Below are 25,291 nucleotides of genomic sequence, written 5' to 3'. Positions count from 1 at the left end.
TACAAACACAAGCACACACACATGCTTGGTGAAGGGCCTAAACTGGCTATGAGAAAAGTAGGAAAAATTAAAGAAGCAGTTACTATTTGTTAAAGCCTCAAGTAAGAAGCCCTCGTAAAGTCTATTACATGAGGGACAAAATATGCAGTACAATGACTAAAATTAACAAGAGTAAGTCTTTAAAATATTTATTAGTAGAAGAGGGCAGTGAAATATGTGGAAGCCCAAAGAACTTAATTTTATTTTCACAAAGGTCCATTTAAAATGAAAGCTTGAAAAACTCTATCTACAGCCATACCATTCTGAACATGCCTGGTCTCTAAAACTGAAAGCTTACTTTGACCTCAACATATTTTTCCACTTTTGTGCAATATTTAGAAAAGGAAAATAAACAATTTTATTTAATAGAGTTACAAAGTACCCTTAAAATACCTTCATAGTTTAAAGGCAGTGTTTGTTTAGATCAAATCAGAGAGTGTAAGTGGGACACATTTTGGGACACATATGAGTCCAAATGATTTGAAAGCTGCAACATTAGAACTGTACCAAAGAGGAAACTAATGCCAGAGGTGCCAGATGCTTATGTATTGGTTCAGCATCAAGGCACCCGTGCGTTACAAGATTATACACAAATGAGATTAATCCAATGTGCCATTTAAATTTCAACCATATTCTAAAAAGCACAAGCACTCAAGAATTTACCTAGTTGTTACCAGAAGGAATATCAATTAAGGACTTAAGATATTTGTTGCTCCTGAGCTAGTTTGAAAAAGAGAGAATTGAGAGTACTCAGGATGAGATTTATTTTTTCATCAACAAATATTCATTTCCTATTAATTTCCAACAGTTTACTTGATGGTAGGGCCTACAGCTGTGATGCTGTGATGCCCAAACATGTTTCTGCCTTCATGGAACCAAAAGTCTCATTTAAGTCTTTAGTAGCACTATGTATATATATACACACACATATACACACACACACATTAGATGTGTAAGTGTTTGTGTGCGTAAACCTTAATGCTTTGACTATGAAACTATATCTTTTTGGGTGAGTTGGAATTAGAGAATGGTAGTTACTCGAGTTTTGTTTTGTTTGTTTTGTTTTAATTAGAAAGTTCGACTTTTTGAAGCCAAATACCATGTGCATGACACTGTGCTAAACTGTAAAGGAACGTTCACCCAAATCAATAAACAAAAAAAAATATATTGTTTGATTGGTTACTCATTAATATAAATGGGAACCTCATTTGCTTGCACAATAAGTAGCTTTTAAAATATTGAACACTAAAATATATCATGAAGATGTGGCTCCTGGGATAGAGAGGGTCAGAATCCGATGAGAAGGACTAACAACAGAATATGGAAGGAAGGATAAATTTTCCCTAAATGTTCAGGGAAGTTCTTCCAAAGATGCATAGTTTTGGCTGAGATTTAAAAGATGAATTCAGAACCCCATGTGTAAAAAATGAAATAGAATTCTAAGCAGAGCATGGAGGACATCCATAACATAGAGATCCGAAAACTGTGTGTGGCATGACTGAGAAAAGACTAATTGAAGAGAAGAATACAGGGAGAGAGAAAAGAAATGTTTTAGAAATAGTTTCAAGGATAGATTTAAAATAGAATGACAAGCTGAGGAATATGAAAAACTTCCCGGGTTAGGGACAATGAATGCCTCACCCTGGGTCTGAGACTAGTAAACCCTCAACAAAATATTTGTGAATGAATGAAAAAAGTTGATGTGATTCAGTGACAGTGGAGATAGATTTAAGAGTCATTACTTAAAATTAAACTTACATGATTTGAGAAGAATATGATGCAGGAGGTAAATGAGCAATAGGAAAAAGCAATGACTTGAGGGTTTCAAGATGAGCTAAGAGGGTAGGTTGTGTTGCCATTAACTGAGATGTGGAACTAGGGTGAGAAGGTGGTTATAGTGGATGGTAAGAGGGTAAGATGTTGACATCTGACAGCATATTGAGCTTAGGCTGATACATTTATAAAGATGTACTACACTAGGTACGACGTCAGTATCTGAAGGTTAGAAAAGAACTTATAGCAGGAGAAAGAGTTGGATAACATCTGAGTTTAGTTGAGGTACAGAGTGTTTGAGATTATATCAGAAAGCAGGGCAGCTTGGGTGGCTCAGTGGTTTAGTGCTGCCTTAGGCCCAGGGCGTGATCCTGGAGATCAGAGATCCAGTCCCATGTTGGGCTCCCTGCATAGAGCCTGCTTCTCCCTCTGTCTGTGTCTCTGCCTCTCTCTCTCTCTCTCTCTCTCTCTCTCTCATAAATAAAATATTAAAAAAAAAAAAGAAAACAGTATAGCATAAAAAAAAAAAAAAAAAAAAAAAAAGATGACTGTCACAAGATGGGTGCCCAAGGAAGCAGGCTCTAAGATGGAGATTGGCAAGAATGATGTTTATTAGGGAATATGGTTGGGATCAACACTTTGGGAAAAAGGAAAAGCCAAGGTGGAATACAGTTACAACACAAACTTCAGCTAATCCTCCAGGGTTTTCTGAAGGTGATATGACCCTTTACAGTTGCCCCAAGATGGAGCAGAGACTGGGCCTCCCACCTCTGTACCAATCAGCCTTTGGAAATGGCTGCCCATGGAACTAGGCATGATCTTTGACTAGGTCACCCTCTTCAACTGAGGTAACTGCTAAGAGTGCTAATAGTGGAGGTCTGTGTTCTGGCAGTGCACCTAGCAGCAGGAGTTACAGTTATTTCTTACCCAAAAGGTGTTCTTGGTGGTATATCACATATCTGCCAGGATGGGTAAGCACAAAATATTGTAGGAAAGCCTATATTGAAAGAAGTAGATGGTGAAGGGTAAAATAGAGCAAGGGTTTCTTGCTGGTGTAAGAACAGTGGGATACAGGTGGACTTTGGAAGCCAAGACTCAAGAAGGAAAGGAAACACAACAGATACAATATCTGCAGAAAGTTTAACTTTATTTTTTTTTCTTTATTTATGATAGTCACACAGAAAGAGAGAGAGAGAGAGGCAGAGACAAGGCAGAGGGAGAAGCAGGCTCCATGCACCGGGAGCCGGACGTGGGATTCGATCCCGGGTCTCCAGGATCGCACCCTGGGCCAAAGGCAGGCGCCAAACCCCTGCACCACCCAGGGATCCCAGAAAGTTTAACTTTAAAGGACATTAGATTTGGCACAAAAATGATTATTTTTTTAATGTTACGAAGTATTAGGGGAGAAAATAGAAGAAAATTGAGAACTGTGTTTGGCCAAAAGTGATCATTGTTGAAATCAGAGAAACAAAGAGGGGAAGTCAATATGCTAAAGAAGAAAATAACAGGCAGCAAAAGAACGTGCTGTCTTTCTATTCGGAAATTCACCTGCCATTACTAATCTCCTATTCTGATCTGATTTCATCCAACACAAGAAATAAAAATGCTAAAACCTAGAGAAGCAGATTAATTAAATTGGCTCAGCAATATGTTCATTTCATATGAGAAAGCTATCTAATGAAAAGAGTTTTCTTTACTCCTGTGAATTTGCTGGTAATACTCTCCCTTGAAAGGTTCCAAGTTACGTTTCACTAAAGATGTTCAAGAAATGCTTTCCTAGATATCCACTTAGAGTCCTAAAATTCTCCAAGCAACTTTATGGTCTGATAAACTTCAAGCTATTTTCCAGATTAAGCCTTGGATAGAGTGAATGCCTTTGTCTGGTTGGAAGCCCAGTTCTATGGAAAGTATAAATAAATACTCTTATTTAAAGTCGCATAGAGCTTTTCAGCATTCTTGACAACATAGTGCTAAAAAAAAAAAAAAAAAAAAAAAAAGCCCAAATGCCTTCAAGAAAGATAAAAGACAAAGAAACATCTATTGACCAATGATTATGCTCAAGACACTTTTTCAGGTGTTTGTATACAATATGCCATTTGTCATCACTCCAATTCCGTGAGCTATTCCCTGTCTTATAAATAACCTTCTTGTGTTTCAGTTTTCTAAATAACATGCTCAATGTTACATAATCTATAAGGAATAGAACTAGGATTTATTAAATGTCTGAATGATTGATTATTTCATTCATTCAACAAGTATTATTAAACATCTGTTTTTTGTATTATCGGAACTCAAATCTGATAGCAAAGCTCATCTCCTAAATTTTTATCTTCATGATTATTTTCATTATTTTATGTACTTATTTTTATACATCATAACGTTTTAGAAACACATTCTAAAAAATCCAGCGCAGCTATCTGCAGTGGTAATTCCGGTTACATAAATAAAAATGACTTCGGTGGCCACCATCGCTCCACAAGATGCAGTTGTTCTGTAATACACGTTGGGAGACACCAAGAACAGTACCTGGAAGTGGTGAAGACTAAGCCATATTGTTTTTAAAGTGAATTCTGCAGCATAAAATAGTCACTCTTTATTTAGCAAAATTGGTAAGGTTTTTTTTCCTCCTTTTTAAAACATTTTTTTTTCAATTAAAAAAATTAGAGTAAATCATGGTATATTAGAAAAAGATAAACCATCCAAGAGAAAACAGAACTATCTCTCTCATTTTCCTACCTGTTGGCTATAGAACTTCTGTGACAAAGTAAAAAGTGTTTTAGCACTGAGTATTTATATTCTACTCATTTAAATTATTGGAGCATTCACGTAGGGCCTGTTAAATTAATTAAACAAAGTGGCCAGTAGACTAAGATGGTTTTAATGTTAGTAGCCTACATAAGCAAACAAAAACCTAAGTCTATAAATGCCTCAAGTTTAAAAAAATCAGAACCTAAGGACAACCAGTCACAAATAGCCAAATAAGCTTTTCCAAATAATGTTACCTCTTAAGCTGTGACAAAGGCAATCAAATAATGCCATTACTTTGCTTACACATCTTCTATAGACAAGTCTTATGCCTAGCTCCTGAAGATGGAGGGCTCCTGACCACTTCCACTTGAGTGATGTCCCATTCCAGTCAATTTTTGCTCAAATACACTAAAAAAGTTTATATGCCTCAATTTAGCTTTTATCAGCTGAATGGTCTCTAATTCAATTCTCTTTTATACTTACATGTTGAATAACAAAAGCCTATTCCTATTTTAATGTCTATGTAGTAAAACTATATATCTGTCTAGACAATGACACTTTTTAAAACATATTATTTAGAACTAAATCTGAAGAATGAATTGCTAAAGGAAAATATGTTGTATTTCCAAAGTAGGATTTTGGTATCACTTATTGCAGGTGGAAATTAGTTAGCAAAGTCTATTCCTTTTATTTTATTATTTTATTATTTTATTATTTTATTTTATTTTATTTTATTTTATTTTATTTTATTTTATTTATTTGAGAGAGAGAAAGAGCATGCACACAGGCATGAGCAAAGGGAGGGGCATAGGGAAAGGGAGAAGCAGACTCATGTGGGGCTTAATCCCAGGATCCAGATATCACAACCAGAGCTGACGGCAGACATTTAAATGACTAAGCTACCCAGGCAGAGTTAGCAAAGTCTATTCTTTCTTTTTTATTTTAAGATTTATTTATTTATTCTTGAGAGACACAGAGAGAGAGAGAGAGAGAGAGAGAGAGGTAGAGACACAGGCAGAGGGAGAAGCAGGCTCCATGCAGGGAGCCCGATGTGGAACTTGTTCCAGGTCTCCAGGGTCCCCCTCCTGGGCTGAAGGCAGGCACTAAACCGCTGAGCCACCCAGGGATCCCTGCAAAGTCTATTCTTAATAATCTTTATGTAGAAATGTTTGACCTCTGGGTATTTCTATAGTACAAATAAATTGATAAGTTAATACAATATCTATTTTTGGACAATATGTGGTACATTGAACTCTATTGTTCACCAATGATCTTTTCAGTAACTCTTGAATACATGAAGGTTAATTCCAATAATTGATAATATGAAAGAAAGAAAGAAAGAAAGAAAGAAAGAAAGAAAGAAGAAGAAGAAGAAGAAGAAGAAGAAGAAGAAGAAGAAGAAGAGGAAGAAGGAAGGAAGGAAGGAAGGAAGGAAGGAAGGAAGGAAGGAAGGAAGGAAGGAAGGAAGGAAGGAAGGAAAAGAAAGAAAAGAAAGAAAGAAAGAAGAAGAAAGAAAGAAAGAAAGAAAGAAAGAAAGAAAGAAAGAAAGAAAGAAAGAAAGAAAGAAAGAAAGAAAAAAATCTTCTGGAAAGAAAGATGAATGTATAATTCTGCATAAACCTGAATTCTCACAAACATTTATGTGTTTGTCTACTTTGGATAATATATGAGAATTGACTAGTGTTGATGACTGATTTAGCAAATTAATAGGTTGTACTTATGTTTACACTTTAATCTCCTGATTATCTGTTTTTTTCATAAAAGCTTAAAGTTTTGGTGCTTTGTAAAGGTAAACCAGGAGCACTTGAGTAGGAAATAGATTAAGGATTCATCCTATAAATGAAGAACTATACTTATGCTCAATATTTTTCCCCAGGGAATGAGAAATATTTGTAGAAATTGGGAATAAAGTTCTTGAATCTGTCCAATTTGACATAGACAATCTGTCACCAGTACTTACTCTAGGAAGGTAAGCATATCTGATCAGTGCAGCTCTTTCACTATTTTATGTATAGGCTGACAAGTAGAGGAGGTGACCTCATACAGCTAAAAATTAAAATATATGTATTTTTCTGCAAGGACTGGTGGTTAACATTCAATGCATGATTTTTTGTAGAGCTAGTAAGTACTAAATGAAGGTTCAAAAGGAGACATTCTAGTAAATAATACTATATGTTTGACAATGTAGACCTAGGACAATCAAATATATATTTATATATTTTATATCTTTGTGTGTATATGTGTATATATATATTTGTTTTATATATAGATATATAGATAGATAGATAGATAGATATAGATTTTATATAGAGAGAGAAAGGACATGACCAGTGGTAAGGAAAGGGGAGGAGGGAGAGAGAGAATCTTAAGCAGCTTCCAAGCTCAGCACAGAGCCCAATGCAGGGCTTGATCTCAGAATACATGACCTGAGCCCATATCAAGAGTCGGATGCTTAACTGACTCAGCTACCTAGGCGCTCCATAGGACAATTATATTTTAAAGGGATAAAGAGGATGGGGAGAACAAATGAAAAAAACAATAATTGCTTTTATAAATAATGTTATTGGTAACAGTATCAGAATTATCACCTTGAGACAATAATGTATATGATATAGAATAAAATAAATGAGAAATTGTGGGATACTCTAATTCTAAGATCCCTTCAGAATTAGTGTTTCCAAGGAGAATATGAAAAGCTAACAGACGAAAAACAGATTAAGTTTTCTTAACTGTAAATAGTTAAACAGATTAAGTAAAACAGATTAAGTAAAAGCTGTATTCTAAAATTTGTATAGCAGATATTGGTATGAGTTCATGAGATATTTTATCTTTAATATGCACTTACATAATATAATAATTATATACATATATGTACCTGTATGTAATATATACAGAATGTATTGGGCAGCCCACGTGGCTCAGCAGTTTAGCATAGCCTTTGACCCAGGGCGTGATCCTGGAGACCCTGGATCAAGTCCCGCATCGGGCTCCCTGCATGGAGCCTGCTTCTCCCTCTGCCTATGTCTCTGCCTCTCTCTCTCTCTCTCTCTGTCTCTCATGAATAAATAAAATCTTTAAAAAAAAATGTATTAACTGTCCACTAAAAACCTCTAGAAACACTGATCTATCCAATTACAATGAACAAACCAAATATTGTATGCCTCCCAATAAAAAAAGAGAATACTCATCTGTCATCTTGCCAAAGGATCAAATTTGGGGTAGATTTGAGATATATGTTATGAGTTATGCAAGCTTTTACATGCAATGTGCTACTTAAGTGGAAGAACATAGTAACCATCTGAAAATATACTGAAGGCTTTATCAAACTAGAATAAATATTTGAGGGTCATTTTTATGGTGTGGTAGTTGAAACAATAAGAATTAATGAGTTGTATATTAAGAGAAATAGCAGAGGTCTAAGGTATGAACCATTAGAAATGATCAAGAATCAAAACATGGAGGTGGTTGGGGGGATATCTGAAATAAATAAAGGGGATTAAGAATACAGTTTTTGTAATGAGCACTGAGTAATATATAGAAATATGGAATCATTATATTGTACACCTGAAACTAATAAAACACTATGTTAATTATTCTTCAAGAAAAATAAATAAGCAAAACAGAATGTTAAAAAGAAGAATAAAAATACAAATTTAAAAAAAGAAGAATCAAAACACAGATAAACAATAATAAAGAAAACACATTGCACATCTCAGAGAAGAAGTAAGAGAAGTAAAAAGACATAGGGGTCACATAAGGACAAAGTTTAAAGAAGCAAACTTCAAGAGGTATCAGTTTTCAGCCAAAGACCTAAACATTCAAGATGTAGTCATCACTTCCATAGCCTTATTGTAGTGAAATGTTCATAATAAGTGCACCTTAAAATTGCTAAAACCAAATAAAAAATATCAGAAACTTCACCTGCGCTTTAAATATAAATGACCACAAAAATAAAACCTTTGCAAATGTACATTGTGCAATTATTAACGTTCTCACTTTTCAAAGGAGAAAGCTGACACACACAGCTATCAAGCGACTTTGCAAATCCAATTTGAGAGTGAACCCAGTTTTTAAAAAATTATTAGCATCAGAGCCTTTTCAGACCATCCGATCTCTATGATTTCACATTTGGACTAAAATGTTAAGGAATCCTCGCATGTGTATTTATCAGTTATCACTGTCCACTTAAGAAGAGATTGCAAATTCACAGCCTGGTTCTATGCTTGGAGGAAACGTAGAATAAGCATCATAGCAAGATGGACAACAGAGGGTGCCCTCCACTTTGTGCATAGGATGCATTGACTAATCATTTCCTGAATCATTACTAAGTGATGCTTCATAAAATTCTTGGCAACTGAGTGTTTTAAACTGCAACAGATGTGAAATGGTGAGTAATATACTTCCGTATTTTTCTCCCTAAAGGCAGTTGAAATTCAAATCATCAAAGTCAAAGCAAAGGCAAACTGACTATATTTAATTAAATGTTGATGCCAATGGAAAGCCTTATACAATATCTGGAGATGTTAACAAAGAAAACCTTGCAAAATGAAGTCAGGAGCTACTTGGTGTTAACTGATTTCCAAGTCAAGAGAGAGGGGCACGAGTAGTAGGCAAACTTCCACGCTGATAGTTAACAACTGACTTCCAGGGAAATGTCATTCTTAAACAGTGCCTTTGCTAATTGCTTATTTTAGATTTTTCCGCTAAGCAGAATTACAGATTCCTCCTACAATTTCCTAGGAAAACATTTACTTAAACCCTCCTTGACTTTTCTGTGCAATAACAATAAAAGGCATCACCTTCTGGTACTTAAGTTGAACAAAATGCTTTCAGCAAAGTCATTCTATATTTGCAATAAACTAATTTCACACAAAGGTTCAAAGTCCTCACGTATGGAAAAAGTAACCGACCATTTTCAATATGCTTTGGCAACAGATGCTTTTACAAGCAAAATGAAGCATAGAATCCACAGGTTTCAAATGAAGAACTTAACTGAAAATAATGTGAACAGCTGGCAAACTTTCTGATTTCCCCCAAGAGGCGCATGCTGAGAAGGCCATTGCAGTGTTTCTGCCAACCCTTCTAACCTTCCTACCACGACCACCAGGCTTCTAACACACATGCTAACCAAGAACTGGAATCTAAAACTTACTAGAATCTCTGACCAAGACCTGATATTTTGGGAGCTCCCTCAGGACTCTTGTTAACAGTTTTCCTGTCCAACCATGTAAATTTAATATTATCGATTATTTCAGACCAAGACCATTTATACCTCCAGTCCTTTTCCTTTATATTCAAAATCAAACAATGAATTTCTATTTTGTTATTTTTCAGATCCTCCCAGACATATAGCTCTATACACCAGTGATATAAGGAACTCTCCAGGAAATAGAGCAGAGGTTCTCAACCTTTCCATGGATAGGATTTTCTTTTCAATATCAAAAACTGCAGACTCTGCTTAGGATAATAGTTATATTTTTATTATCAGGTGTTAAGGACTTATAATGATGACAAAACATTATAAGGATCCAGTATCATGTTTAATGATTTATATTTCATCTAAAATATCAACATCTGCATGTATTTGAAAAGATATTTATTTCATAATAATGAGATTTATTTTTTTAAAGATTTTTATTTATTCATGAGAGACACAGAGAGAGAGAGGCAGAGACACAGGCAAAGCAAGAAGCAGGCTTGCCACAAAGAGCCCAATGTGGGATTCGATCCCAGACCCTGGGATCACGCCCTGAGCCAAAGGCAGGCGCTCAACCACTGAGCCACCCAGGCATCCCAATAATGAGATTTATATCCAAATGTTCAGAAATATTATAAAATATAGAAAAGACTTTGCAAATATTATAAAATATAACTCTACCCTCTAATTTTACTTTTCCCATTCTTTTCTCGAGAACACCAGTACTATTTTCCAGAGGATTCATTTTTTTCTTAAAGGTCTTTCTTGTATCAGTAGAAGATTCAAGAGTGTTACAGTCAGAAGTAAGGCTGTTTCCTCACTCAAGTTCAGTGGCTTCATCACACATATTACGGACCTAGGCGGAAAAGGCCAGATGATCCTTTAAGCTCCTCCAAACATGCTACTTCTCCCATCATCTCACTAATTGCAAGTAATAATATGCATCATTCACATCCTAGATGCAACCAAGTTCTCTTGATCCACTCAATCCATCCCCAAGTTATGCCTATGACTACTTTCCAGTCAAGCCCCTGGCTTCTCTCCTGAATAATTACTGAGTTGTCTTCCTATTCCTCAGCGTAGGCTAAATTCAGTTGCAGATCCCAATGCACATGAGTCCTGCGCCTCTACCCTTCTTACCTCCTGCAGCTAGTCTTAACTACCTTGTTGATCATTGAAGACTCAGCAAATGTAACTTCCACTGTGAAGTTGCCTTAGTATCTCTAAAAGTATTTGCACTCATGGAATCTCTTGGATTGTAGTTTGCACGTAACACAGGGCAGGAACTGTATAATAATTAGTATAATCTATTCAATACACGTCCTTCAATGTTTGCCAGCAAATGTCTCCTAGCTTTTAATAGCTCTCTCAGATTGTACAAAATCAAGTTCAAGGAACTTAGGTCAAAACCTTTAATAAATGGCTCCAATCTATTTTTTCCATTCACATCACTCTACCATTGGCCAATAGCTGCCGACACTTTGCCAGTAGTTACCAGACATTTTAGTCACATGACTTTATTTTCTGTCTTTCAGATGTTTCTTTTTTTTTATTTTCACAGAACGCTATCATAATTTGGTTTATATATTTCCTATGATATATTTACTGATCCTTATACAACTTAGTCCTCTGAGCTTTCTCTTGAGATATTCCTCATATTTTTAACACAATTAAAATATTACTTCTTTCGTAGAAACATCTTTAATTTACCAGTCAGAATTTATTGTTTTTTTTTCTTCTGTGTCTTAGAATACTTCACGTATACTTCATTCAAAGAAGAAAATACAGAGTAGTCTGCGCCTTGCTGTGGTAACAAATAGAGGCTGAAATCTCAGCAGTTAGCCCAGTAAAGTTGATTTCTTGCTTTATAAAACCTAATGTAAGTCTGGTAACTTCCTAGGGTAGCTGTTCTCCATCAAATGACTTCATTAGTCACTGGGCTGTTTCCAGATTGTGTGTCTGCTAAGGCAACATGAGGCTTCCTCAATCATTTCAAGAGGGGAGAAGAAACTGGAAGGCCATGGAGGAACTTTTGCTGCCCCAACCCAAGGTGACATGTTCAGAATCCAGGGGCAAAATTAGGCACGGGATTCAACGTAATGCAAATAGGCCTACAAGAGAGAATAATGGGATATTATTGAGCACTCATATTAAGTACCAGAGACACTTACTTGCTTTACAGGTACTGATGGATTCACTTGTCTTCCTTTGCTAGACTGTGAGTTCCTTGAGGGAAAAGGAATTATCTTTTCATTTCAATACCCCAGAACTTCAACCAGTACCATGCTTTGAGAATGACATCAGAATTATTGTTAGAGCTGAATTAAATCACAAGGGAAAGAAGGCTGTGTTAATCTCTGAGGAGAAGAAACAAAATCTGTTTTTGAGATGCCTGGGTGGCTCAGTGGTTGGTCATCTCTACCTTTGGCTCCGGGCATGATCCTGGAGTTCTAGGACTAAGTCCCATACTGAGTTCCTCCCTCTGCCTGTGTCTCTGCCTCTCTCTGTGTGTCTCTCATGAATAAAAAAATAAAATCTTAAAAACAATTGCTCACATGATAGATTCTCCCTCTCATATGCAGAGTGGGGTTAACAAATAACATCTCCTTCAATTCCATTTTGAGCATCAAACATTTTGTTTTAAAGAATAGCAGAAGTTACTACATGAATTATAATGGTTTTGATACTTTCTGAATATTTAGATTCCACAAATATTTATACTGCCTGAGAGGTTCATGCTACTGTATAGCTCCTATAGAAAGAAGGCTTCAGAGAAGTCACCTACAAGCTACTACATGGCCAGCTTGATTGAGAAGTTTACCCTTATTTTAAAAAATAGCAGTTATGGGATCCCTGGATGGCGCAGTGGTTTGGCGCCTGCCTTTGGCCCAGGGCGTGATCCTGGAGACCCAGGATCGAATCCCACGTCGGGCTCCCTGGTGCATGGAGCCTGCTTCTCTCTCTGCCTGTGTCTCTGCCTCTCTCTCTCTCTCTGTGACTATCATGAATAGATAAATTTTAAAAAAATTTTTTTAAAAATAGCAGTTATATAAACTCATAGATAAACTCATATGAACTACATAAAAAGTCCAACTTATCCAAATTAAATGCAGAGGTGTTTTAATGTCTATCCACTGAATCTACCTCTGTATCACATATTAAAATATAAAAATTATGATGATTAAGAAGTGATAAAATAGTGTTTCAAGTTTGCTAAAAAGATAATAACAATATAGTATAGGAGAAAGTGCCCTGAATTAAAAATTGGATGACTTGATTGTTTAATCTAAAACCCGTCACAGTAGCTTGTTTATAAAATAAGTATGTGGTGTTTAAGGTCACTTCTTAACCACCAATCTGTAACAATAGGAACTATCACTTATTGAACATCTATTATACTATTACTAACGTTTAATTTTTAATATAGAAATTTGTAGAGCAGCCTGGGTGGCTCAGCGGTTTAGCCGGCCTTCAGCCCAGGGCGTGATCCTGGAGACGCGGGATCGAGTCCCATGTCGGTCTCCCTGCAAGGAGCCTGCTTCTCCCTCTGCCTGTGTCTCTGCACCCACCCCCACTTCTGTAAGTCTCTCACCCCCACTTCTGTGTGTCTTTAAAATCTTAAAAAAAAAAAAAATTTGTATAGGTGCCAGGCATTTTTATAGGTGCTATACATATTTCATTTATTCCTTTCACAAACCCTTAAGGTAGATACTACTATTATCTCCATTTTACAAATGAGGAAATTGAGGCACACAGACTTCAAGCAATTTGTTGTTCAAGGTTACATGGCTACTGTTAGATTAAAACTCCATCTGAACATGTCTATACTCCTGACCACTATGCTTCACTTTCTTGCTAAGTGCCTCACCATATTATTTCATTTAATATTAAATGTTGTGGTGGTTTCAACTGCAAGTACTAGAGCGCCAACTAAAACTGACTTAAACAATATGCATATGTATTATCTCATATAAAATAACTTTTCCAGGGTAGTAATGTTATCAAAGTTTCAGCCTGTTCATCACTCTGCCCTGCTATACTCTGTGGGTCATCACAGTTGGAGATGACCATACCAAGCAAAGAAGACCAGCGTGTTTGTCCATTAATATATTTTGGAGGAGAGATGACTCTTCCCAGAAGAAACTCTGATAATTCCCTTAAGTCGCCAGGGCTGTTTTGACCAAAGGAGGGCAGAGAATATGAGAATTTGGTATTTGGAAACTGGAGGAGAGACAGACTATGATAGAAAATGTGTTGTGAAAGAAAAAGAGAGCATGTGCACTGTGGAAAGAGGTAAGCTGGAGAGGATGATAGGATAGCTATGGGTAAGTAAATATTACTACCTTATTTTATAATTGAGAAAGCAGACTTCAAGAAGTAAAAAAACATGCACCAAGTTAGTGAATTGTTAAGAGACAGAGTTAGATTTAAATCCAGAGGTAGTTGACAGTGTGAACTCCAACCATTATCCTACACTGATGCCTTATTAACCTGTAGCCTTTGCCATGATGTTTGCATTTATCTAATTTACTGGTGATTGCTACTTTGGTTTGTAATTTGGTATCTTCATAATATATTCCACTTCCTCTTCTCACAGAAGGCATCTTAGCTTTGATTATTACAGGAAACTTAGGCTACATTTTGTCAATATGCCATTCTATGTTATGGCTCTTGGTGTTTTTTAGTCCTGAAATCATATCTTGTGGTAATTCAGAGAAGATCAGATACAAGATCAAGTTACTTTTTGCCTGTGTAACCAGGACTGATACATCCTTTTAATTTTAAAAGAACACTGTATGAACATGAAACAGCATAGATGGTTAAAACGAGCTTTTTTATTTGTTTTTTTAAATCACATTAAAAAGTTATGTCATAAGCTTGTCATCTTACCTTAGAATTTAAGTGCTTTTTTCAAACATATTGTTACATAATTAGAATCATAGTTTATATTAACACTTGGTATCCCTATTTTTGCTTAATGTCACAATAAAAATAATATTATGCTTGCCATATGCACTTCAAAATAATCATTTAAATACACAATACTTCATCAATTAGATGCATTTACTTAATTATTCCCTAGTGTTGGACACTCTGTGTTTTCCATCATTTTGCTATTACAAGTGATGTGTGACACACGTCTCTGGGCATATTTTTGTATTATTTCCTTAGACCAGATTCCCAAAAGTAGAATGACTAAAAACAAGAACATCAAGGTTGTTTTGTTGTTTTTCTGGGGAGGTCTTCATGGATTCTATCAAGTTACTTTCAGAAAAGATGGGTCAGTATACAGTGTGATTAGTAATGTATGGGAGCACTAATTTTCCTGTGCTCTCACCCTCAGTGTGATATGTATTTCTAGGTTGACACATTAAAATAAGCTTTCATTTGGTGATGCCAGAAAGAACTATAGCATTCTGCTTGTGGCTTATAGTTTAGGGGAGACAAAATAAACACAAATATCAATAAAACACTTGTGGATAGAGGTCTTATGTAATGAGAGAAACATGTTCTGATTATTGTGGAAGCTCATAAAGGGAAATAGTACTTGAAATACCTCTTTAAAGAGGGAAGAGAAGAAAGGTGGGTGAAGAAGGTATGGAAATTCTTGGTGTGATCAAGAGCACAGAGGGTTGAAATGCCGGGGCATATGGTAAGATATGCAGCTTGAAGTTACAGGAGAATGAGGTGGAAGTCAGAGAATGGGAGAAAGAATCCTAGTAAAGTAGAAAGCATAAGATTTTGGACAACATTATGTGACATAATAGGAAGCTGAGGTCTAATCCCGCAGATTATGGGAAACCACTGTGTGGTTTTAACAAAGGGGTGGATGCAATACAAACTTAAAAACAAAACAAAACAAAACAAAAAAAAACTGTGTTTCAATGAGGAGCCTAGAACAGTAGTGTCAGCATTACCTGGGAACATAGAAATGCAAATTTGTGGGTCCCACAGGACTTACTCAGTAAAAACTCCAAGAGAGGGACCTAACATTCTATATTTTAATAAGCACACCAAGTGAGTCTGATGTCCAATAAATAATAAAGTTTGGGAACTAGTGCCTTAAACTGACATTCTGACAGCTAGGTAGGAGGTGGCTTTAAGGGGGTGATGTTGAATGCAGGAAGGCCAATTAGGAGGCTGCCATAAAAGTTGAGTGGAAAAATAATGTGTCCTGATCTTGATCAGTGAGATTGAAACTAATCAGATTTAAATGAGTTTATGTTGGAAAAGGTAGACAGATTGAGAAATTTCGGCTATGGATCAGATATATGAATCATAAAGGGACAGGCTGAAGAAGAAACGTTCTTTAAGAAAAAGAAAAGATACAGTCAGGGAGGTAGGAAAAGGAAAGAGGAGGTTAAGAGCTACGGAAGCCAAAGCAGTAGAGAGCTTTGAGAGAGTCAGATGGAGAATAGTAATCCAAAAATACAAAGACTCAAAAGCATATATTAGGTTTTTCAATCAGGGCACTATTTTTAACCTTAGAGCAAGCAACACAGTATAGTCATAAAGATAGAATTAGACTGAAGGAAGCTGAAGAGGAAATGAGATTTGAAAGAATACAAGAAATTTTGGTATCGTATTATGTTGGAGAATGCTGAATGTAAAAAAAAATAAATAAAAGTTAGCTCCTGAGGTTGGTAAATATTTTCTGCAAAGACCAGATAGTAATATTTTTGGCTTGTGGGCACATGATCTCTATGGCAAAGATGCAACAGTACTATTGTAGGGCAAAGAGCATCCACAGGCGATATATATCTATGAATGTGCATGGCTCTTCCCAACGAAACTTTATAAAACAGGCAGTCGGCTGGTGATGCATAATTTGCCAGTCCCTGCTGGGGTTCACTGCAGCATGTGCCACTAGGGCAGAGAGTGATAACACCTGTCATAAAAAGGCAAAGTTTAGATGCTTGCTGTCAGAATGAAGGAAAGTTTTATTTTTCTTCTTTTTTTGGTTTGCTTTTGTTGGTTTTAAGATGGAAACATAATGCACATATTTATAGGCTGGAAGGAAAGAGTATGTAGAAATGAAGATATTGGAGGATACACTAACTCTTTTATTTAACTAGATTAACTGAAGTGCTACTAGGTTCCAAGCATTATTCTAGGTACTGAGAATAAATAAGAGACAAGGTCATTGCTCTCAAGGAAGTAAAAAAAAAAAAAAAAAAAAAAATCAAAAAATCAACAAATAACACATAAATAAGGCATGCCAGATGATAATAATTACCATGAAAAACAATAAAACAGGTGATGTGATGGAGAAAGCCAGCTGGATTATTTTAGGTTTACAATAGGAAAGTCTTCTCTCAGGCAAATGTAGTTAAGCCTTGACATGAATGACTAGAAAATGGAGTAGGGAGAGGTGGTAACTAGTAAGAAAATACCTAACAAGGCAGAAGAAGAGGGGCCAAAATGACAAACTGAATTTTAATGGAGAACACTACTCATCCTATTAGACAAAGAATAATGGAAAGGCTGAGAGCATTTAAGAGCAGAGATGGAGACAGTGAGAGGTTGAAGATTCATCATGAGATTTCCTGATGAACCAAAAGACAAAGTTATCCAACTAGAGTGGTTAGGGCAGAGTCAAATAAAAGGTTTGAGTCGATTAGTGAATAATTAGGTGGTGAAGAAAAGGAAATTCACTAGACTCAAATAAAGAATGGGTTGTGGCAGTAAAGGTCCACCCTTATTGGATACATCTATGCAAAACACTGCCTGTAGGAGTGCTGCCAACACTTTCAGGAAGAGAGATGTGTGGCATGTTCTGCAGAGCATGTGGTGTACTTCAGACACACTTAGCCCTGCCCAGAGAACTGCATCCACGTCACATTCAAAGATTCAATTGTACAAGGTACAAATTTCCCAGGGTGATAAGCTCACTCAAGAGACTATATTTCAAGAAATGCATTCAAATACTACAAATTATGGAGGCAATTTACATCACCTAGCTTGGCCATTCATAGTTATTAAAAGACAATGCAATTGAGGCCCTATTTAATATTTTTTTAAAAATACTGGAAGCTGTTGTGGTTCACTGCAGCATTGTCATAGAATGGAGAGAATAATAACATCTGATATAAAAAGGACATACTAGAAAGCTCACAAAATCTAAGAAAGGGGGAAATCAGAATAGGTTCAAAGTCTGGCAAATAGGATAAAGTGGGAGATCAGGCCTTGCCAATGGCAGTGAATATAGAGTTTCATACTCTAAACTTTAGGGTGTCTTTGGGTAGAAAGAAGACACAAACCCTGACAAATGGAACTGAATTTTTTAGCTAAGTGAACCTTGAGAGTTGACCCTAGATTGTAGCATCCTAAAAATTTTAATTCCAAGAAAATCAAGGTTGAGATTTTATTTTTCCAACTGTTAGCTTGGAAGGAGTTGAAAAGAAAATCCTAGAGATGAATTCTGAAGAAATAAAACTTTGGGCATAGCATCAGAATAAGCTAACAGTCTCATCAATTGAAGGAGAGAAGGGGAATTCAGAAACTGAGCTAAAAAGAAGACACAAAGAAAAAAATTTTGAGGGGAGGGAGGTAAAATATAAAAGTCACTTTCTGTTCCGGTGAGAGTAGAGCCATTATGGATTTTTCTGGAATGTTTGAAGTTTTGATGTTACTAGGAAGACAGCCCTGACTGTGCATGAGTGGATCCAGGATGCATCCCAACCTCTCAAACATGCTGGGGTCACCGCCCAAGGAATATTTTTACTCCTGGTCATAGAGAAGCCAGAATTTATTTTTAAACTTGACTAGCACATTGAACAAGAGCTACCTCTATACTGTTTTCGTGGTTCCTCCAGTGTCTAGGATTAAAGCCAATGGTTCTGCTACAAAAAATGGATATGAGACCAGGACAAGGTAGTGAATGACAATCAATCACAATGATCACATATTAAGACAGAATTAATTAGGTAAGAATTTCTATTACATCTAGGATTTTCTCTTACTCTATTGAGATTTCCTGCCTATTCTGGACTATTGATGATATATCAAATGGATTTATGTATCAAAAGGACACATTAGGGAAGCCTGGGTGGCTCAGTGGTTGAGTGTCTGCCTTTGGCTCAGGTCGTGATCCTGGGGTCCTGGGATCGAGTCCCTCATCGGGCTCCTGGCAGGGAGCCTACTTCTCCCTCTGCCTGTGTCTCTGCCTTTCTCTCCATATCTCTCATGAATAAATAAATAAAATCTTTTTTAAAAAGGACACAATTAAAAATCCTATATAGTCATATAGCATTGATGCAATAGGTCAGTGTATCTAAAATGTGTTCAATGGAGTATTGGTACCATGAGATATTAGTGGATATAATGAACAAAAGGATTCTGTGATCAAAATCCATGGGAACCACTAGGTTTAATAAAATCAAACACTTCCTTTATTGTAGGACTTTTCAGAGCCGTTGATATGCCAATTTTATCCTGGCTTTCCAAAGGAGGTACATAGAATAGAGTACTTATTGCTATCATTTGACCATGGGACACATTTTGTAAGTGTGGTTAATGGAATTAGTTTTTCATAAAACATATTTTATTAAAATTTTTTACATTGAAGGGAAAAAAAGATATTTAAAATGTATTCCAGTATCACCCTCTTTTCTATAGTGTCAGTGTATTGCTCATTCAAGACAAAAAATCCTAGAGAAAACTGTACCTCAACAGAGATATATACAAGGTGTCTGTAAAAGCCTCATTAATAACAATCTTAAAGTCCATCAACAGGAGAATGGACAAATATATTTTGATATATTCACACAAAGAAAAACTATACAACAAGGAATATCACCTCACACAGCAACAAGGTGAATCTTAAAAACACAACATTTAGTCAAAAAAGTCATGTTTCAGAAAACCATCTTTGTAAAACCATCTTTATAAGATCTGAATATTAATAAAATTAAATACTCTAGGTTAGGATACCTAATTAAATGATAAAACTATTTTTTAAGAAACAAGGGGATTGTTGGGCAGCCCCTGTGGCGCAGAGGTTTAGCGCCGCCTGCAGCCCAGGGTGTGATCCTGGAGACCCTGGATCGAGTCCCACGTCAGGCTCCCTGCATGGGGCCTGCTTCTCCCTCTGCCTGTGTCTCTTCCTCTGCCTCTCTCTCTCTGTGTCTCTATGAATAAAAAAAGAAAAAAGAAAAGAAACAAGGGGATTGTAAACACAAATTTAGGGTGGCTAGGGGAGGCAAAGGCATTGAATAAAAAAGGAACACACAGATAGATACAACAATAATGATAAGCCCTAGTTATTATTGGGGAATTATTCATGGGTATTCATTTTATTTTTATATTTCATAATACACATATGTGTTGCTGTTGCATGTATCAAATATATAATACAATTGCAATTTTAAAAAGCATATATTAAGCACTCAGTAAATATTTGTCTAATGATCAAAGTTATTAAGCCAATAGGGGTAACAAAGCAATAGAGCAGCCAACTAGACCGTTAAGGTGATTACTGATGACCAATGTCCAGAAAGATGTTAAGATCACAGAAGTCTTTGGTTGGGCTATAGGGTGGTAGGACCTAAAAACACCCAGTAAATTTGGGCAGCCCAGGTGGCTCAGTGGTTTAGTGCCACCTTCAGCCCAGGGCCTGATCCTGGAGACCTGGGATTGAGTCCCACATCGGGCTCCCTGCATGGAGCCTGCTTCTCCCTCTGCCTGTGTCTCTGCCTCTCTCTCTCTCTCTGTGTCTCTCATGAATAAATAAATAAAATCTTTAGAAAAAAAAACAGTAAATTTTCTGGGATCCCCCAAAATGGAGGACTCAGATACAGACCTAGAATATTTAAATAAAATTAAGAAAAGTGATATTTCATACAAACCAAGATTCATTGGCCAATATTCTTATTTGACACATGTTTTACTTTTTAAAATAGTCAACTACCATAGAGCAAATCATATACCCAGTGATATAATTTATGATATAAATTTATATATATAAATTTGACAATAGAATCCCAATATTGGAGTGCTTTCTGAATGTCAACTTTTGCATCATTGTGGTCCATTATGATAAGATAAATTACTGTTTGGGTCATTGAATCTCTTCTCCTTTTTGTAAGATGGAGATATGTTCAGCCACAAAAAGCTTGTGATGCTGAGACTCCAGCTGTTTACTCAAAGAACCAGAAACCACAGCAGAACTAAATCATAAACAAAGTAAGGACAACGCTTTTGCTATCGCAAGCATCAAGACTTCCAAAAATGTGTTTTTTAAAATTAAGATATAATTGACATATAACATTATATTAGCTTCAGGTATTGGACATATTTCAATATACATATATATAGTGAAATAATCACCACATTAAGTCTAGTTAACATCCCTCACCAAACATATTTACAAGAAACTTTTTTGTTGTGGGAAGAACTTTTAAGATCGACTCTCTTAGCAGCTTTCAACATGAATAGATCTTGAAGGTATTATGCTAAGTGAAATAAGTCAGTCAGAGAAGATAAATATCATGATCTTACTTACTGTGGAATCTTAAAAAAAAAAGTGTTTGTTATTCAGTAAGTTGGAACCCTCAGTATTCAGGCTTCCTACCATAGTGGTTCCTTTTTTTTTTTTTTTTTTTTTTTTTTTAAGATTTTATTTATTTATTTGAGAGAGAGAGCAGGAGTAGTGGGGAGGGGCAGAGGGAAAGAAAGAAGCAGACTCCCCACTGAGCACAAAGGCTGGCACTGGGCTCAATCCCAGGATCCTGGGATCATGATCTGAACAGAAGGGAGTTGCTTAACTGAGTCACCCAGGTGCCCTCTATAATGGTTCTTAAAATGTGCTCTCCTAGACCAGTAACATCAGCGTCACCTGGGAAATTGTTAGAAATGTAAATTCTTAGGCTTCACTCCAGACCTACTGAATCAGAAAATATGAAGACAGAGCCCACCAATCTCTGTTTTATCAAGCCCTTCAGTTATTTCTGACACTCATAAGGTTTCAGTTCTACTGCCCTAAAATAAATGAGAAATCCTCACATAAAAAATAACACTTCATTGGTTAGATTATTATTTTAGGTAGGGTACCTCAGTGGTTCGTTTATCTATATATATATATATTTTTTAATTTCTTAATCAAGAGTTTGTACAGAATGGCTTCCATCCCAGCAATGACTCAAAGTTTTATCTGTCCTTACATATTTTGCCAACCAAACACGAGGGTATGATGTGAGCTTCCCAGGAACCCTGGGGAGTATCCTACAGAGAAGGGTAAAGTAGAATTTTAAAACAAATTTAACAATAAATTCAAATGCTTGCATGAGTTTTTCCAAAATTTCAGATCTTCTGGGTGGAGGGGAAAATATCTCATTGTTGTGCTTCCCCAAGAGGCTAATGTGAGTGTGGAATTTTCTTTTAATTGTTAATGTTCAGGGTGGGCTATCTACGAGACAACTGGGTTAGTCTGGGGATGAAGATGAGACTAGCTCAATGTGGTTCATTCTCCTCTCAAAAACATGGAATATTATCCAAAGCAAATACAGACATTTAGGTTTCTTCCATGTGTAAAAGAGATCTCCTTTTTCCTCAAGGAGCCTTGGGTTTGCAGAATAATTTATATAGAAAATTAGGAATTCCATGGGGAAAGGATACACATAATTTACAATAAAGGAAGAATATGGAAAAAAATTCTTGCCCAGGAAAGTTGACTTCAAGGGATCTATAAACAAGGGCTCCTAGCACACTTGAGAAACTATTTTAAGTTTTAAGAAGTTCTCAAAAGTTCCAAAGAACTCAGAAGTTCTAAAGCAAGGACATGAGAAAGAAGCATAGTGTTTGGAAGTATCCGAGAGGTAGCAAGAAGGAAGTACAGAATAGTGAGCAGAAAATAAACAAGCAATTTGACAATTAATTATGTATTACTTTAAGACATCTTCCTACTTTTAAATCTGTTGTTCTTGACTATGTTATTGTTTAGTGTCAGTGGGTGCTTGTGCTTTGTTTTCCCACTAAGCTAATAGGCAAAGACAACACTGCCATAGAAATGATCTTTATTTTCCATCACAAGACACTCAGAAAAAGTTGTAGTCAAGTGAATCTTTGCAAATCAAATTATAGTGTTCCATAGCTAAAATGCTATAACTGAGCAATAAATTCCTGTACAGTCTCAACATCAGATACATCATAGGCCTTAAGTTCAGAGATATGATTATCAGCCTCACTGATTCTTATTAGAACTGCCATTTTCTGCAACTTGAAAACATCATTCTTATTGCAGTCTATTTGAATAAACCCTCTGGAGTTAAATAGCATGCTGGTTCCAGATGATTTAGAAGGCCATAAAACTGTAGGACATTAGAACTAGAAGCTTAAAACTGTAAGACATTAGAACTAGAATCCATCTTATGTAATGCATCCATTGTGCTGATGAAGAAACTGAGACTGCCAAAGTCATACAGTTACCTGAAAAAGCTGGAATTTAAGAACAGATTTTGTGACTCATATCCAGTAAAAACAAAGCCTCTCCCCTCTCTTCTCCGTCATGGCTTTTACTACTCTCCACCTTTCTCACTATGTTCTGGCCACAGTATAATGGCTAGATTGCAAGGGCAGGTGTCCCTAGAGAACCATCAGAAGCCCAATAGACCTTTATGACCTAGCTTCAGAACTCATAAAGCACCACTTCCACCATAATCATCAAAATTCAAGAAAACAGGACCAACTCATGAAAGAAATGTCATAGTCACATTAAAAGAAGAGCATAAGGGATAGGAGATGCTGTTGTGATCATCTTTAGAAAACACAATCTGCTGCAGATTGAACACATATGTCTAATTTTGTTCCCTCTCAAAATTTCACTTGAACGATAATAAATTGATTCCCCACCCAAGGCATAAACCTACCGGCACAGGGAAAATGAAAAAAAGAAGCAAAAGCAACAAAATTTTAGAAGCTGGAAAGCAGATGTTCAACTGGCAAAAGACTTAAGAGAACCCAGAAAACTGAGTCTTAAACTAGCAATGGAGAAAGCTTCAAACTCATCAGATTTCTAACAGAATTTCCCAAGGGCTAAATATATAGTAGCATCAGATACCATTATAAGTGAGTAGAAAGAAAGAGCTAGAATAAGGGGGATTTTAAGTGCAGTCACATTTCTAGATTCCCCTTCCCGGATCTGGGCAGCCAAATGCCTGCACCTCATAAATCTTGCCCAACATTGGAGGCATGTTCTCTTAAAGGAATGAAACAGGGAGGGTTTAAGACACCTTTCAGGGTTGAAGACAAAGATAATATGATAAAAGAAAAAGAGGAGTCAAGTATGAACACTGATGACTGCGACCTCCAGCTCTCCTTTCCTAGTTGGTTTCCTGATAATGAGTAGCTAAGCCCCCATCCTCTAGGTAAAGAACTAGAAACACTTTCTCTGGGTATCTGATCCTTTCAGGATATTATATCTAGAGATCATAAAACTAAAAGCTCAGCTACATCGTCCTACTGTGATGTTCACAGATGACATAATCCACTCATGTCTCAGAACTTCCAATTAATTTTTTTGGTACTTTAGAATGACCAGATATCTGAAGGAAGCCTGCCACAGGAAAAGTAGGAAAAAATAGAAAAAGCAGTTTGGAAGAAACAGACAGCGTAAAGAGGAGAGAATTTTAAAGATAAATGTTTTATTAATATCCAGTGAGATGTAAGAGGAGATATTTCAACTGTGGGAGAAAACAAACAGAATGTTATAATAAAAGAAACATCGTGAAAGCCAGAAAAGCTATAGCATATTAAAAATATGATAGAAAATAGGTTTACACAATCTCTAAGACAAAAAAAAAAAAAATAGAGCAAAGTGTAAGTAGATGGTAATAACTTCCAGGTCATTTGACTTGGAGGGAGCTAATGCATTTGAGCTGGTAAACTGAAAAGCATAGATCTAACAAAATTGAATCAAATTAAAACCTAACAACTAATAGAAATAAAAATGTCTCTAAACACCAATTATAAAAAGCAAGAATATAAAGAAAACATTGACTTTATTGACTTTATATGGCATAACAAAAATGAGAGTAGCAAGAAATAATTTTAAATAAAGAAAACAAAAATAACAAGAAAATAAGACAATCCAGAAGGATAATACAAAGAAAATGGAAAAAAAAAAAAAAAAGCATTCCAGAAATGGAAAACTGGGGGAAAAAAGAAGAAAAATAAAGTAACTAAAAAAAAAAAAAAAAATTGAAAACTTCAGGTTGAAAGACTCATTACATGCCTAACGTAGTGGATGCAAACATAGTGGATGCAAACATAACCTGTATCATAGTGTGCCATTGCCATACTTCAGAATACTGAGGACAAAAAGAAAATGCAACAAGTTTCTAGAGAGGTGGGTGGGAGGAAGGGAGGATAGAGAGAGACTGGAGTTCACCCAAAGAGGATTAGGAATTAAAATGGCTTCAGATTTTGTGGGGACACTTGGGGGACTTAGTCGGTTGAGCTCTGAATCTTGATTTCAGCTTAGGTCATGATCTCAAGATTGTGAGATCCAGCCCCCCATGGGGCTCCGCGCTGGGCTTG

The 25,291-nt window shown here is 36.2% G+C and overlaps 2 long non-coding RNA genes across 3 annotated transcripts in view; one reads left to right on the top strand and one right to left on the bottom strand.

Annotated features, from left to right (window-relative positions):
- The window catches only part of LOC118354174 (uncharacterized), a 217,411-nt gene that overhangs the window by 8,170 nt on the left and 183,950 nt on the right, over positions 1-25,291 (top strand). The window lies entirely within an intron of this gene.
- LOC125754830 (uncharacterized) lies at positions 11,458-23,322 on the bottom strand. Its single transcript, XR_007409697.1, has 2 exons — positions 23,183-23,322; positions 11,458-11,868 (listed from the first exon to the last, which is right to left on the bottom strand). It is a non-coding gene; the product is annotated as an uncharacterized LOC125754830 (long non-coding RNA).

This window comes from Canis lupus, chromosome 3 (assembly GCF_003254725.2).
Source record: "Canis lupus dingo isolate Sandy chromosome 3, ASM325472v2, whole genome shotgun sequence".
NCBI lineage: Eukaryota > Metazoa > Chordata > Mammalia > Carnivora > Canidae > Canis > Canis lupus.
This window is presented reverse-complemented; position numbering and strand designations above follow the sequence as displayed.